This window comes from Piliocolobus tephrosceles, chromosome 11 (genome assembly GCF_002776525.5).
Source record: "Piliocolobus tephrosceles isolate RC106 chromosome 11, ASM277652v3, whole genome shotgun sequence".
NCBI classification, from domain to species: domain Eukaryota; kingdom Metazoa; phylum Chordata; class Mammalia; order Primates; family Cercopithecidae; genus Piliocolobus; species Piliocolobus tephrosceles.
The window spans coordinates 66544708-66558931 of NC_045444.1; positions in this window are offsets into that span (position 1 = coordinate 66544708).

The following is a 14224-nucleotide window of genomic DNA, read 5'->3' on the forward strand; positions in this document are numbered from 1 at the left end:
AAGCCCACCCTATCTTTTTCCTCCACCATGGTACTTTGCTCCTCTACCGCATCCACGTTCAAGCACTCCTCTCAATCTTTGTCTGTTTCTTTTTTTTTCCTTTAAATCCATTTTATTTTACATCTACTACATCTTCTGGGATAAGAGAAAAGGGGAATAATGGCATTTAAGAAAATTTTCATTTTATTGAGTTCTATTCACATTGTTTTCAAATGATTGATTTCAAAATAGTGCCAACTTCTGTTGAGTGTTATCTTTATGCTAGGCCTGTGCTAAGAGTTTTGTACATATTACTTCATCTAATTCTTATAAAACTCTAGGAAATAGATGCTTTCATTGTTCTCATTTTACAAAGGGGAGAAATGAAGTCTAGACGAGGTACTTCACATAGGAAGTAACAGAGTCAAGATGCGAATTTAAGCTGTCAGATTCCAAAATCTATTCCTTCCAGTCAATAGTATAATTAGTGCAATTTAACTTAGGTTTGCTCTGAACATCCATGAATTGACTTCATAATATCCAAAAACCTTCTAAAATTGTGTCCAAATTTTTGTGTTTATATATATATGAGATTTTTTTTTTTTTTAACTACAGACTAAATTCATTGCTTTAACTGGATTGTCAAAGGTTTCTGTGAGTCTCCATGAGATGAAAACTGACTTAGGTGAAGTCAAATTACACAGTGGCTTTGGCACTAAAGTCAGGCAGTAATGCTAAAATGGCATATAGTGATTTACCTCTGAAACTTTCTTAAATGACCCTCATGTTGCCTAGACTAGGTCACTGGAAGCTCAAAAGCCAAGAATTAGTATATATTTTTCATTTCTCTTTTGCTTTTTAAGTAAGCTCTAAGGCACAATCATACTCATAGAAAAATACTTGAATGATAGACATATAGTACTTTAAAAAATATTAAAAGAGGGCAGCATGCATAGTTTCTTTAATGGAAATAGAGCACAGTATGCTATCTAAGTAAAATGAAAGGTGGTTAGTTTATATATCTATTTCAGAAATTGAGAGGGTAGAAAATGTCAAAACTTAGCCCATACTGCTTTCAGAATTCAGTTATTCATTTAAAACAATACTGATCTATAATACTGAAAGAAAAGAAAAGAAATCTGCCAGCTTCAGCCTCGAGATATTTTGTGTTCTCTAGAGTCAATTTATTGGTTTTTGGTTTCCGGTCCCACATGGACCTTAAATAAAACTTTTCTGTGAGGTGTTAGCCAGTAGCTTGTAGAAAATGTTTTCTTGCCAAAGGCACAGAAAGTGAATCTTGAGTTTTCCCACAACGAGTAACTGAATCTGAAGGTGTCGGGAGTAAAATGACTCCATCTTACAATCTCTCCCAGGGGCAAGGAGCTTCTCACTTCCAGAATAAATTGATGATGAGGCCCATTTTCTACCTACCAGCATGATGATCAACAAAGCTTTCACTCCAACTTGCTGACAAGAGAAAAGCACCTGTCCCAGTTGGCAGGTATATGTTATTTAGGAAATGGAAGGCTTTATAACCCGGTATGCACAATGGTTCCACTGAAAGTCTTTATGTGTTATAAGCACAGCTATTTGTAAATTGCACTCACAGAGGGATACCACTCCTCCCTCCCACATACATGAATTTTATTCTTCCTTCTCTTCGCAGTTTCCCGACGTGATACTCTGTCTATTTGATAGCCCCTAAGCATCTCATTCTATCTAAAACCCCAATCTGGTATCCTCATGTGTAAACCATAATACAGCTTACGTGAAATGTAAAGGGCTTTCACATTTGTTTTCTATATCCATTTAACTCTGAGCAAATATCACCATCTCATTTGACAGCTGAGGACACACAGATGCAATATAGGAGCTATCACTACACAATCTGTGTTCTCTACCTTTCTACTGTTTTCCTTGAAATGGAGTTCTCAAACTTAAAGGTATATAAGATTCATTCAAGTTGTTTGCTACATGTAACAGGAATTCTAGTTAATGTAATGCTTAATATCACCAGGCACTCTTTTAAGCACTTCACATATATCAACTGAATTTTTCCTCACAACAGCCATGAATTAAGGACTATGATTTCATGAAATCATCATTCCCTATGATTTCACAGGGAAGAAAGTGTAAGTACAAATAGGTTTTGTTAATTGCTTAAAGATTAACATTTAGTAAAATCTGGAGCTGGAATTCAAGCCAAGGCAGCCTGATTGCAGAGTCTACCCACTATACTGGTCCCTAAGAAGAGCCCTTGTTCCCTCTTCTACAATTTTTTAAAAAAATTAGTGTCTGAGGGTAGATCCCTGGAATCCAAATTTTCAACATGCACTTCTCCAAACCCCTAGGTGGCTCTAGTGCCAGGGTTCTCAGATCACACTTTGAAAAACATTGGCTCTAGGATTCAAACACATTGTTTGGTCTTCAGTAAAAACATATTGCAATAAAAATGCTCCAAGGCGGCATTACAAACTGTTTATAAGCAGTGGAGCAAAACAGGAGGATGGGACTTGAAATAGTGCTTGAGGGTTTAAAAAGGTAAGAAGTTAATAGAGTTAAAGGAGAAGACTGATATTAAGAAAAGCCATGGGAGGAAAACAGATACAACAGCCCCCTAATAATTTTCCTTGGACCTAGACTACTCAATACCAAGGTTGGAAATTAAAAGTTAATTTTTTTTCTCAAGTGGTTTTGAGAAAGAAAAAAAAAGTATAAACAATGGCAGAGGGCTCAGGTTAAAATTATTTACTAAATAGTAACAAGTCAAGTTTCTTGACTTGTAGGATCTATAGCTACACTGTCTAAAATGGTAACCCCTAGCCATATTATTTAAATGAATTGAAATTAAATAAAATTTAATATTTAGTTTCTCGATCACCTTTGCCACATCGCAAGCATTCAGTAAGCACATATGGCTAGTGGCTACCATATTGGACAGCACACAGATGGGGACTGTGATTAGATGGATGGTTTTTACAGCTCACTGTAGATCAGAATTGAAAAAGGATTGAAAAGTATCTCTATTTTAAAAATATCTCTTACTAAGTGTTTACTAAGTGCTTGGTAAGCTTAGTGCTTACTATGCTTGTTAGATTCTTATGAAGCCAGCCCAGTGGTCCTCAATCTTGCTGTACATTACACTCGCCTCAGACGTTTTACAGACACTGATACCTCAGTCAAACTTTCTGCCTTTTTTGCAGAAAGTTCTATTGGACAGCAGTAATCTATAGAAATTCTCCCAACTATTCTTGTAATTTTTTTCTTACTATTAGAAAAATGTTATCTGTTAAAGCAATTAAATAAAGAACAGTTTTTCTCATTTTACCTGCCTCAAGAACACTGAAAAGTCTAATATGTCATTTTTAGTGCTGGTCACTTATCATATTTCAACAAGGACTTGTTATTTTTCCACTGTTTTAGATGGAGTTATGTGGAGTTGGAGGAAGGGTGATGGTGTGCGAATTATAAACCATTGCAATCTTCACTCAAATGTGATGGGCGATTTCCCAGGCAATGTCACAGGCTAAGGGAGTTCCAGGTGGACAAGTATTCCAGGATGCATGCACCACGAGGGCAAGGAATCACATCAATGTCACCAACATGACTTTTTACATTTTGTGTTTAGTTTGGATATAATTTTTACCCTCCATTATTACTGAAAGCAGTAGATGGAAAACTTTTAAGCTGTCTCGGTCTGATATAAATCAAGAGTCATTTCATTACATTCGCATATACGACCCACTACCACACAAACTAAAGCATTTGCTAAATAAGCCATATGGGGGCTCAGTGGGTCTTCAAAGACTCCTGAGTAGTCTGTCCCCTCAGTTCAGATCTCCTTCCTCCAGCAGGCTAATCAGCTATTGGCCAAGAGTCAACCTCCCATGGCTGGACTGCTTTGACCTCCCACTGGGCCCCAAGGGCCGTGGAATTATTAGAGCAGTGGTTCCAACATTTCTGGGTCAGCTTCCTAGGGTCATTTTAGACACTATTCTAGAGGTGCGGTTCAATAGATAAATACTCACTCCCAGGAGTGAGTTTTCTAAGGGATCCAGTTAGCTCTAATACAGTGGATTCTCTTTCCAGTGATAAAAGCACCAGATAATTGGAATAAACATTATAAAGAATACATATTAGCTAAGACAGTTTAAAATGCCCTTTCTTTCAGCTTCAATTATGAACTATTATACATGCAATTATTAGTTATGATCACTCATGCCAGCCTTCCCTTTCTTATATGAGGTGGAACCCAAACCAAAATCTCACAATCATTGAAATTTAAAACAAAGAAAATTTTGAGATTAGCTCTTCTAACCTCCTCTTTTACAAATGAGGAACTGTATCTTGAAAAGGCTAAGAAATTAGTTACCAAATTAATTTAGAGAATTATAATTACAGACATGTAACTCCTGATTTCTTATTCAGTACTATTTTTACCATCTTCCTTTTCTGTAGGAGTAAAGACTTGCACTATCACGTAGAATGTACAGAAATATTGCACTGTATATTCCCTATGGAGGGAAGATGTTTAAACTTCAGTTCCAGAGAAGGTACTATTTAGCAGTAACTAATATATGTGTGATGCCAAGTAGATGCTAAGCACTGTCCTAAGCACCATGGTTACATGATCTCATTCAGTCTTCCTGACGGCACTATGAGATCCCATTATTATTCCCATTTTATAGATGAATGAACTGAATCACAGCAAGGTTAAGCAATTTGCCTAAGTATATACATCTAATGCTTGGTCAAATCTCAGTTCAAACTCAGGAAATGCAGTTGCAGACTCCATGCTCTTACCGTGCTGCTTTGCTGCTGTCTAACAACTCATATCTGGAGCTATCAACTAGAATGAGTAAATACATGCAAATGAGGTTGCAAAAAACGTCTGTGTGCCTATAATGCTCAGTTCTAAGGCAAAATTTTGATAATATTTTCTAGTCCACATTTATAGAAACCTAAAAGCTGTAGTTTTCAATACAGCATTCATTATTGAACACACTTTCTTTCTAAGCCAACCCTTTCAGTTATCTTAATGAGTCCAGCAACCAAGTAAGCAGAGCAGTAAAACCTGCTACTTTGGTGACGATACTTAACAGTCATTTCTAACTAGGAGCAGCAGCAACGGCAGATGAATGTCATTCTCTGCTCTCTGGGGTGTGGCTCTTCAGAACAGGAACAAGTCACATAATCAGGAGGGATTTCCATTTGAAACAGTCTGGGGTTGTTAATCTGGGAAATGCTATTCCTGCTTTCTGGGAATAAATGTTGACATCACAATGAAAAGGGAAAAATAATCTGATAAAAGTGGACTACTTATTTTGATACAAGCACACTGGTTCATATATATAAGTCCCCAGCATTGTCACAAAATAAGTGTATTTAGCTAGAGGTTAAGAAAAAATGATTTCCAGAATGAACACTCACCTAGTATATATCACGTTTGTAAGGATGACATAAATATATATGAAATATGGGAATGATAGTCTGTCTTCAGCGGATTGTAAGCTCTTTATTGGTGAGGACTATACGTTATGTTTCTTAGCTTTCTGCCTAGTACCCAACACAGTCCCGGGCTTAGGTAGGTAATAAAGACATACGGCTAAAGCAATTGGATCGTAGTCAGAGACTCGTCCATGAGGAATAGTCGTCATGACTCTGCTCTGTTTAATCTTGGCTATTGCTGCAGAAAGGAGCTTTGACCCTTTGAGATTAGCTCTCAGTTCTTTAGCCAGATGTGAACCTCTCTGAACCACAGTGATCTTGCTTAAAATGTCTATCCCACTGGCTAGTGGTAACAATACATTTAGATACTTCCGAAAAATTCTTTATAAAATCAAAAGCTACATATGGTTATAAATTGTTAATAAGTCCTTCTGTAATCTGATAATCAGTATTGAACAAAAATGATTTGATAAAAATATATCCACTTCTTAACCCCATCATGACTTATGCCTCTGAGTACCTCCTCTCTGCTTATGGGCGAGGATTAATTATAGTCAAAGTTTCTCCGCTCTCCTGTCCCTGCCTTCCCTTGTTTACTCCATGTTCAAATAGACTACTTATAGCCATATAAAGTATGTATATTTTTAATGAAAACATCACAGAAAATAAATCCTATTCAAAGTACTATAGGAGTGACCCAGTGTTTAAGTGTTCATCATCCAACTTTAGTCACTTCTAACTGTAGCAGCACTTAATGCCAATCAATTTTTAACAGAGGAGCTAAAGAACGATGATAATATAGATGAAAAAAGTCTCTGGGTAGTGAATCATCACTTACAGAAGTACTTGTGAAATTTTAATATTCATGCTGATCACTTTGCTAAAAGACAGATACTAAATGAGCAGAAATGGGGTTGACTCTGAGTTTCTGCACTTCCAGGTGACATCAAACACTGCTGGACTGTGATCTACACTTTGAGTCACCAGACCTTAGACTATGATCCCTAACATTTTCAAGTATAAGAACATACTTAACTTTTTAATTATTGATTTTATTCTGATTATAAATTTTTAAAATATGTCCAAGAAAAAAAATCCTATTCTTACTACCCAAAGACATAACCACAACTAAGTTGGGGTATACAATATATACATAAGTACCGAATCAAACTTGGGGTTCCGTTATCTACATTGTTTTAAAGTTGCCTTTTGGCTAACTTTAAAATTACTGAAGAAATACATACTAATTTTAGAACATTCATAAAATAAAGATAAGCAAACAGAAGATAAAAACCACTTGTAGTCTTACCACTTAAACACAAAATACAAACAAATTAATATGATAATCTATTCTCTCCCATATCCCGACACATCAACCCCAATTCCATGGCCACTGTGTATGTGTACCAACATCATGATGACATCATGATGATAAGATTGACAGAAAGGCACAGATTCAGTCAGGTAAAGTTGCTTGAACTAAAGGCTATAAAAATGTTAGATTACAATTACGGAAATATATGATCTCTCTCTCTCTGTGTGTGTGTGTGTGTGTGTGTGTATGTGTGTGTGTGTGTGTGTGTGTGTGTGTATATATATATATATATATATATATATATATATATATATATATATAATTGCAAATGGACAAAAAATGGGCAAAGTAAAAATCAATTACATGTATAATATTTAGGAATTAAAATGATCTCCCAAATTTAAAAAACATGTTAGATTGTTAAGTAGCAGATAATGGGGGCATGAAGGATTTTGCAAAGTCTTCAAAGTGCCCCATGCATGTAGAACCATGACTGATACCAGACAAAGAATGAGGACCCCTCCAGACATGGTTAGTCAATAGTACTGTCTGTATATAATCATTGCATATTAAGGCCATATACATTATAGCTTGCCTTTTGAAAACAATCTGGCATTTTATTACTAACATAATTTTTCACCAAAAATACTCTTTTATGAGTTAATTTTCAAATGTTGCCCTGAATTTCATTCTATACTTTCAGTGAAACTTACTATTTTCCTATCTCTAGACCTTTTAATTATTTCAATTTTCCAAATTTATAAATAATGCTGTGATGTACATTCCTATATTTATTATAATAAATCCTTGTATAATATTCTTAATCTGGAGAACCTTTCAAATGGTATGTATTTTTTTATGTAATACAGCCTTATAGTTAATAAAAAGTCACAAAAAGCAACCTTCTTCTGAAACCATTACCAAGATATAGCTATTGTTAATATTTTATAAGTATCTTTATAACTATTTGTATATGAATGTATATATCCATATATAAATTTATAGTAGGGTTTGGGGGGATTTTCTGCAAGAACTATGCTTTCTATACCTTGATTTGTTATTTATTTACTTGAGTCATTTTAATGAATTCACAGTAGCACGGGATTACCTGAGTTTTCATAGATAATCGCTATTTTCCCATTACCCACTGAAAAACATGTGTTTTTGCACTTCTCCTACAAGTAAAATTGCTAGACCAAAGGGTGTATTCATTTTCCTTTTTATTTTGACAGATAATAGTCTGCAAAAAGATTTTACTGATTTATACCTCCTTTCTACAATGATAAAGAGGTTCCATATCTCCACACCCTTGTCTACAATGGGTAGTATGTTTCTTTATAATACAAAATTTAAAATGTTTCGCAGTTTCAGTTTCTTAGAGTTTTGACTTTTCATTAGAACTCAACTCCAGCCAAAATTTCATGGGTGACAACAAGCAGTGTTTTATTTATTTTCTAGCTGTGTCTTTTTTTTTTTTTCTTTTTTTCTTTTGGCTTTTTCTCTGATGTAATAGTCACTTACAAGTATGTTCCTATGTGTTCATGTGTCAAATAACATTCAGAAGGATGGACTGTAACCCCAAAATGGTGGGATAGGAGTTTGTGATGATTCTTGAAATCCTCTGTCTCCCTATTCCGAATAAATTATCTAAAAATTTTTTGTATGCTTGCTTTGTCTTAGACTAAATAATATAAGTAAAATCTTTCAAATTTGTGGTATTTCTATTGATCTTTGTGCTTTCTGAAGTTTTGCCTTAAAAATAGTTGAAGCTATATTATCTAATATATGTTAACATGATAGTTTACATACTATGTTACAGATGATACTCTTTATGATTTTATTGTTATACTTTTTGGCATCATTTAACTTTTTTGTTTTTGCTCTTAATGCAACCTGGCTTAATGTTAATATAGGCTGTCAGTGTTGTGTTTTGTGTGTTTGTTTTGGTGTTGGTTAGTATTTGCCAGGCATGTCTTTGCCGTATTTTTAGTTTCAAATTTTGTTTAATGATTCTCTATAATTATTAGTTAAATATTAGCTTTTATTCAATTTAAGAATTATTTTGTTTTACCAAGGAGGTCTTCATTTTGTTTTGTTTCGGTTTCTTTTTTTAAAATTTATTTATTTATTTAATTTTTAACATCCTGGGCCTCAGATGGTACTATAGATAGTTCCCCTAGATTCATCCATTTTTTGCTCTGGGATTTTGTTTAAATAGCATGCTATAGTTCACCATATATAGTGACACTGAAGCTTCTCCTGAGAGGGAAGCAGTCTCTGGTTTTCAGGCTATTTTTCCAATTCAGGGTAAATTAATAGTTACATGTTAGAGTGAATGCTTCTGAGATGTTTTCCTGACTTCAGACTTCATACATTTTCTAAAGAACTACAGTTATAGATCAATGCCGAGATAATGAATCAGGTCATAATTTTACGGAAAAATAAATGAGAACAACTTACTGAAAAGGATGTCCTGTAAACTCTTTGGGCTGATTGTTAATATCTCCTGGCCTGCTAGAAAGGTCAGTATGGGTTTCCCCTTTATCCTTTCCCAGAAGTTCATGGTAATTGTGAAAACTAGCGACAGGTATGGCAATAAGACATTCTCTTGCTAATTCTAATTATTTTAAATGGAGGTGAAACAGCCACATCTTTGCAATTTTCCAATTGAATCAATGTCAATCAAGAAGCTAGAGGCCAAGAGGGCAAATTTTCTTGACTGCTAATAGCTGAATAACCCTCTATTTCCTCATATGAAATGATTATCTTTGATGCTTCTTACTGCCAAGTTGCTCTGAATTGGAAATAGAGATATGAGCTGATGGATAAAAATGTTGATGTAAAAATCAAATTATCACAAATCACAAAAAAAAAGACCTGTACACCCCCCACATCCATACTTACATACTGACTTCTATATGGAGGTCAGTTAGAGCCTTTCTATATCACCAGAAGTTTATATGCAACATTTGAGTTATTGTGAGCACCAGAGGAATACATTTGGGTAGAACAAAAAGGTCCTTGAACTAGGACTTTGATGACCCAAGTTCTAGTTGCATTTTTCCTTTAGTACGTCACCATTAAAATATCACTTAACCATTATCAGAAAAATGTGAATGATAGTTCTATGAGGTTCATAAGGTTGTTAAAACCACATAGAAAAATTTGAGGAAATTTTCCAGAGAAGATAGAGAGCAGTCTAACCAATAGGCTTCCAGGTCTCGAAGGCTGCCATCAAAGTGTTGTGTGGGGCTGGAGTCTCATGAGAAGTTAGACTTGGGGAGTATCTATTGCCACGGTGATGTGGTTACTGGCAGCATCCAATTCCTTGTGAATTGTCATACTGATGGCCTCAGTATCTTTCTTTCTTTTTTCTTTTTTTTTTTTTTTGAGACAGGGTCGCATCGTGTCATCCAGGCTGGAGTGCAGTGGCACAGTCATACCTCACTGCAACCTCAGCCTGAGCTTAAGTGGTCCTCCCACCATAGTCTCCCAAGCAGCTGGGACTACAGGCATGTACTACCACACCCAGCTAATTTTTAAATTTTTTATAAAGATGGGATCTGGCTATGTTGCTCAGGTTGATCTCAAATTCCTGGGCTCAAACAATCCTCGCACCTCAGCCTCCCAAATAGCTGTGATTAGAGACATGAGTCACCATGCCTAGCCAACCTCAGTTTCTTATTGGCTGTAGGTCATAGGCTGCCCTCAATTCTTTGCCAGGTGAGCTTTCCCTGCATGGCCATTTCCTTTCTCAAAGCCAGTAAGAGAGAGACTTTTTCTCAGAAAGACAGGCGCTACAATCTTATGTAATGTAATTATGTACTTGTAATAATGTGTATCTCATTACCTCCATTACAAACAAGTCTTAGGTCATGTCTACAAAGGAAGAGAATCACATGAGGATGGGAATAATGGGAAACAGGGATCATGAGAACCATCTTAGAATCTATTTGCCACAACAGGAAAGGAGCCAATACAAGAAAGCTAATAAGCAGGTTACTACTGTGAGCATCAATCCTGCTGAGATCTTTTGGGAAATAATGCCGAACTGATATGGTTTGGCTATGCCCCCACCCAAATCTCATCTTGAGTATCTTGAATTATAGTCCCCATAATCCCCACATGCCATGGGAGGGACCTTGTGGGAAGTTATTAGATTACGGGGGTGGTTCCCCCATGCTCTTCTCATGACAATGAGTGAGTTCTCACGAGATCTGATGGTTTTATCAGGAACTTTTCCCCCTTCTCTCTGAACTTCTGTCCCTGCTGCCATGTGAAGAAGGACATGTTTGCCTCCCCTTCTGCCATGATTGTAAGTTTTCTGAGGCCTTTCCAGCCATGCAGAACTGTGAGTCAATTAAACTTCTTTCCTTTATAAATTACCCAGTCTCTGGCAATTCTTTATAGCAGCGTAAGAACGAACTAATACACAAATATATCTCAGAATTGTCCCATTCCAGAAGCAAGAGAGTTAGAGTATTGTATCAGTCTGAGATCTCAAGAGAAACAGAAAAGTGTGTGCGCTTGTGTGTGTGTGTGTGTTTGTGCGTGCATACACACACACACAGGAATTTATTAAGAAACTGGCTCATATAATTGTGGAGACTGGCAACTACAAAATCTGCAGGACAAGCTGGCAGGCTGGAAACTTAGGCAGAAGTTGGTACTGTAGTTTCGAGGTAGAATTTATTCTCTGAGAAATTCCATCTTCTGCTATTATGGCCTTCAACTGATTGAATGAGACCCACCATATTATTGAAGGTATTATTTTTTACTTAAAGTTAACTGCATCTACAAAATACCTTAACAGCAACACCTAGATCAGTGTTTGATTAAGTATCTGGCGCTGTAGCCCAGCCAAGCTAATACATAAAACTTAGTTTCCTAGAGCTGTCATAATAAGGTACAACAAACTAGATGACTTTAAACAAGAGAGATTTATTGTCTCACAGTCCTGGAGCCTAAAAGTCTGAAACCAAGGTGTTGGCAGGGCCACATTCTCTCTAAAGTCTTTACAGGAGGATTCTTCCTTGCTGTTCCCAGCTTCTGGTAGCCCCAGGCATACCATTATGTTACCACATAACTCAAATCTCTGCCTCTGTCTTTATGTGGCTGGCTTCTGCCGTGTCTGTCCATATCCAAAATTTCCTCTTTTTATAAATACATGAGTCACGTTGGATTAAAGTCCACCCTAATACACTATGGCCTTATTGTAAAAATGATTACATCTACAAAGACTCTATTTCCAATAAAGTCACATTAACAGGGACCAGGGTTCAGGACTTCAGCATATCTTTTTGAGGGACGCAATTCAACTCATAACACTGACTTTCATAAATATTTATACACCATCTGTTTCTGCATTGGTTGAGGGTTACTTCCAAGACTATTAACACTCAAGCAATTCAGTTTGCTTGGTGAGTGGGCCAAGAACACCAAGGCCAGGAAAAAAAAAATAAAGAACCCTCAGGCAGTTTGCTATGTAAAGCCCTTAGCATATATAAGAACAGAGAGTACTGAAGGAATATGGTGATGTGTGGGTGAGGTGTGGACACTGTTCCCTGCACATGAAAAATACCAACCAGGAGACCTCGAAAGATGATCATCTTTTTGATGATGACCATCTTAGTGACCTAAGAATTCACACCGTGTCTATAGTGAATTCATCATTCTCATAGATCCTAAAGCAGGGTACCAGGTGCCTTACATAAATACTTCTGAAACCTAAATATCTAGGGAGGAGGCAATCTACTATTTTACAACTATTTTTTGAAGTAATAGCAGAATTAAACCTTCTTTAAAATTATTTTTTAATTTTGGTTAATATCACCTCTTTGCCTATGCAAAGGTAAAACCAAATACCATAACATAATGGTGACATATGAGATAAGCTTTCTTATTGTGATCAGAATTGTACCTCAGAAGAGCTTGTTTTGATTTTTCCTGTAAACCAGACCTCACACTAACTGTAGAGAAGTGTTTTTATTCTGTCATTGGGTGATGCAAGAAAATTGACCTTGAGGTGCAGACTATAGGTAAGAAGTTTCTAGTGTCCCTGTTATGGAATTTATATATTTATAGATGATCCAGTCCCTGCATTTTCACAGCAAGTGAGGGCTTGTAACATTACAGGTCCTATGGTGAGGCCTACTCTGAAGATTGAGGGAGCCATAATACCCACATTAGTTTGCCAGGTCTGCTGTAACCAAGTACCACAAATTGAGTGGCTTAGACAAGAGAACTTATTGTCATACAGTGCTGGAGGCCAGAAATCCATGATCAAGGTATCAGCAGGATCATGCTCCCTCTTAAGGCACTAGAAAAAGGTATGTTCCAGACCTCTCTCCTAACTTCTCATAATTCCTTTGTTGTGGCTGCCTAACTCCAGTCTTCACATGGCATTCTCCCAGTGCATGCATCTCTGTGTTCAAGTTTCCCATTTTTAGAAAGAAAACAGTCATATTGGATTAGGAGTCCATCCTACTCCAGTATGATTTCATCTGAATTAATTACACCTGCAACAATCCTATTTTCAAATACGGTCCCATTCTGAGGTCCTGAGAGTTAGGATTTCAACATGTGAATTGGGAGAGACACAATTCAACCCATTACAATATCTTTGTCCAATTTTAATAATTTTTTCTTTTTCTTTTTGGTCATCATTCTTTTCTATAACTCCAAATCTTTGGTGAAATAAACTGGGTTTGTTCTCAAGCCTGTGCCAGACGTGTGGTGATGCTATATAGGAAAACCTCCAGAGGAACTTAGTAATGCTGATTAGGAAACAGAAAAAAATATAAGCAATTGGAAAAAAAACCTGCTGCTGGTAGGGAAGAAAGAAGATAGTTGACAGAGATGCTAAAACCAGTACAGATTTTCAGGACCTGTAAACATTCCTAAGAAACCCAGAAAGACCCAGAGGGAGAAGAGACAGAATGCCCTACTAATCAAGCGGGATGGAGACTGGAACATTATTTTCATTTCAAAACGAATAAATATTTGGGGATATGTGGTTTTAAACCCCATCTTGCCAACACCATCCATCACATTGGCACAGACTCACATTAATAAAGCTCAATGAGGTGGGTATATTTCAACCACAATTTCAACTAGTTGTTTAGAATGATAAATACAATTTTGAGATAGATTAGAATACTTGAAATAGCCATTTGATACATATATTCCCTGAGGCCCATTTCTTGTAGGAAGGCCTTTTTTTATTTCCAGTAAAAAAAAAATCAAACACAGGCAGATTGGACATTGATACCAGTCTTCTTTCTAATGCATTTTCTTCTCGTGGGCCAAAGGATGCCTGCTAAAGGCAGGTCAGAATAAGGCAAGTGAGAATTATCTGACTGGAACACTCAGGTATGTCGAGCTCTGGAGGCTGCTCTGTCCATCTGCATAGAGGATACATCCCTTGCCACCCTTCCAGACTTAGAATTGGAAAGAGTACAAAAATATTTGGTCTTCTAATTT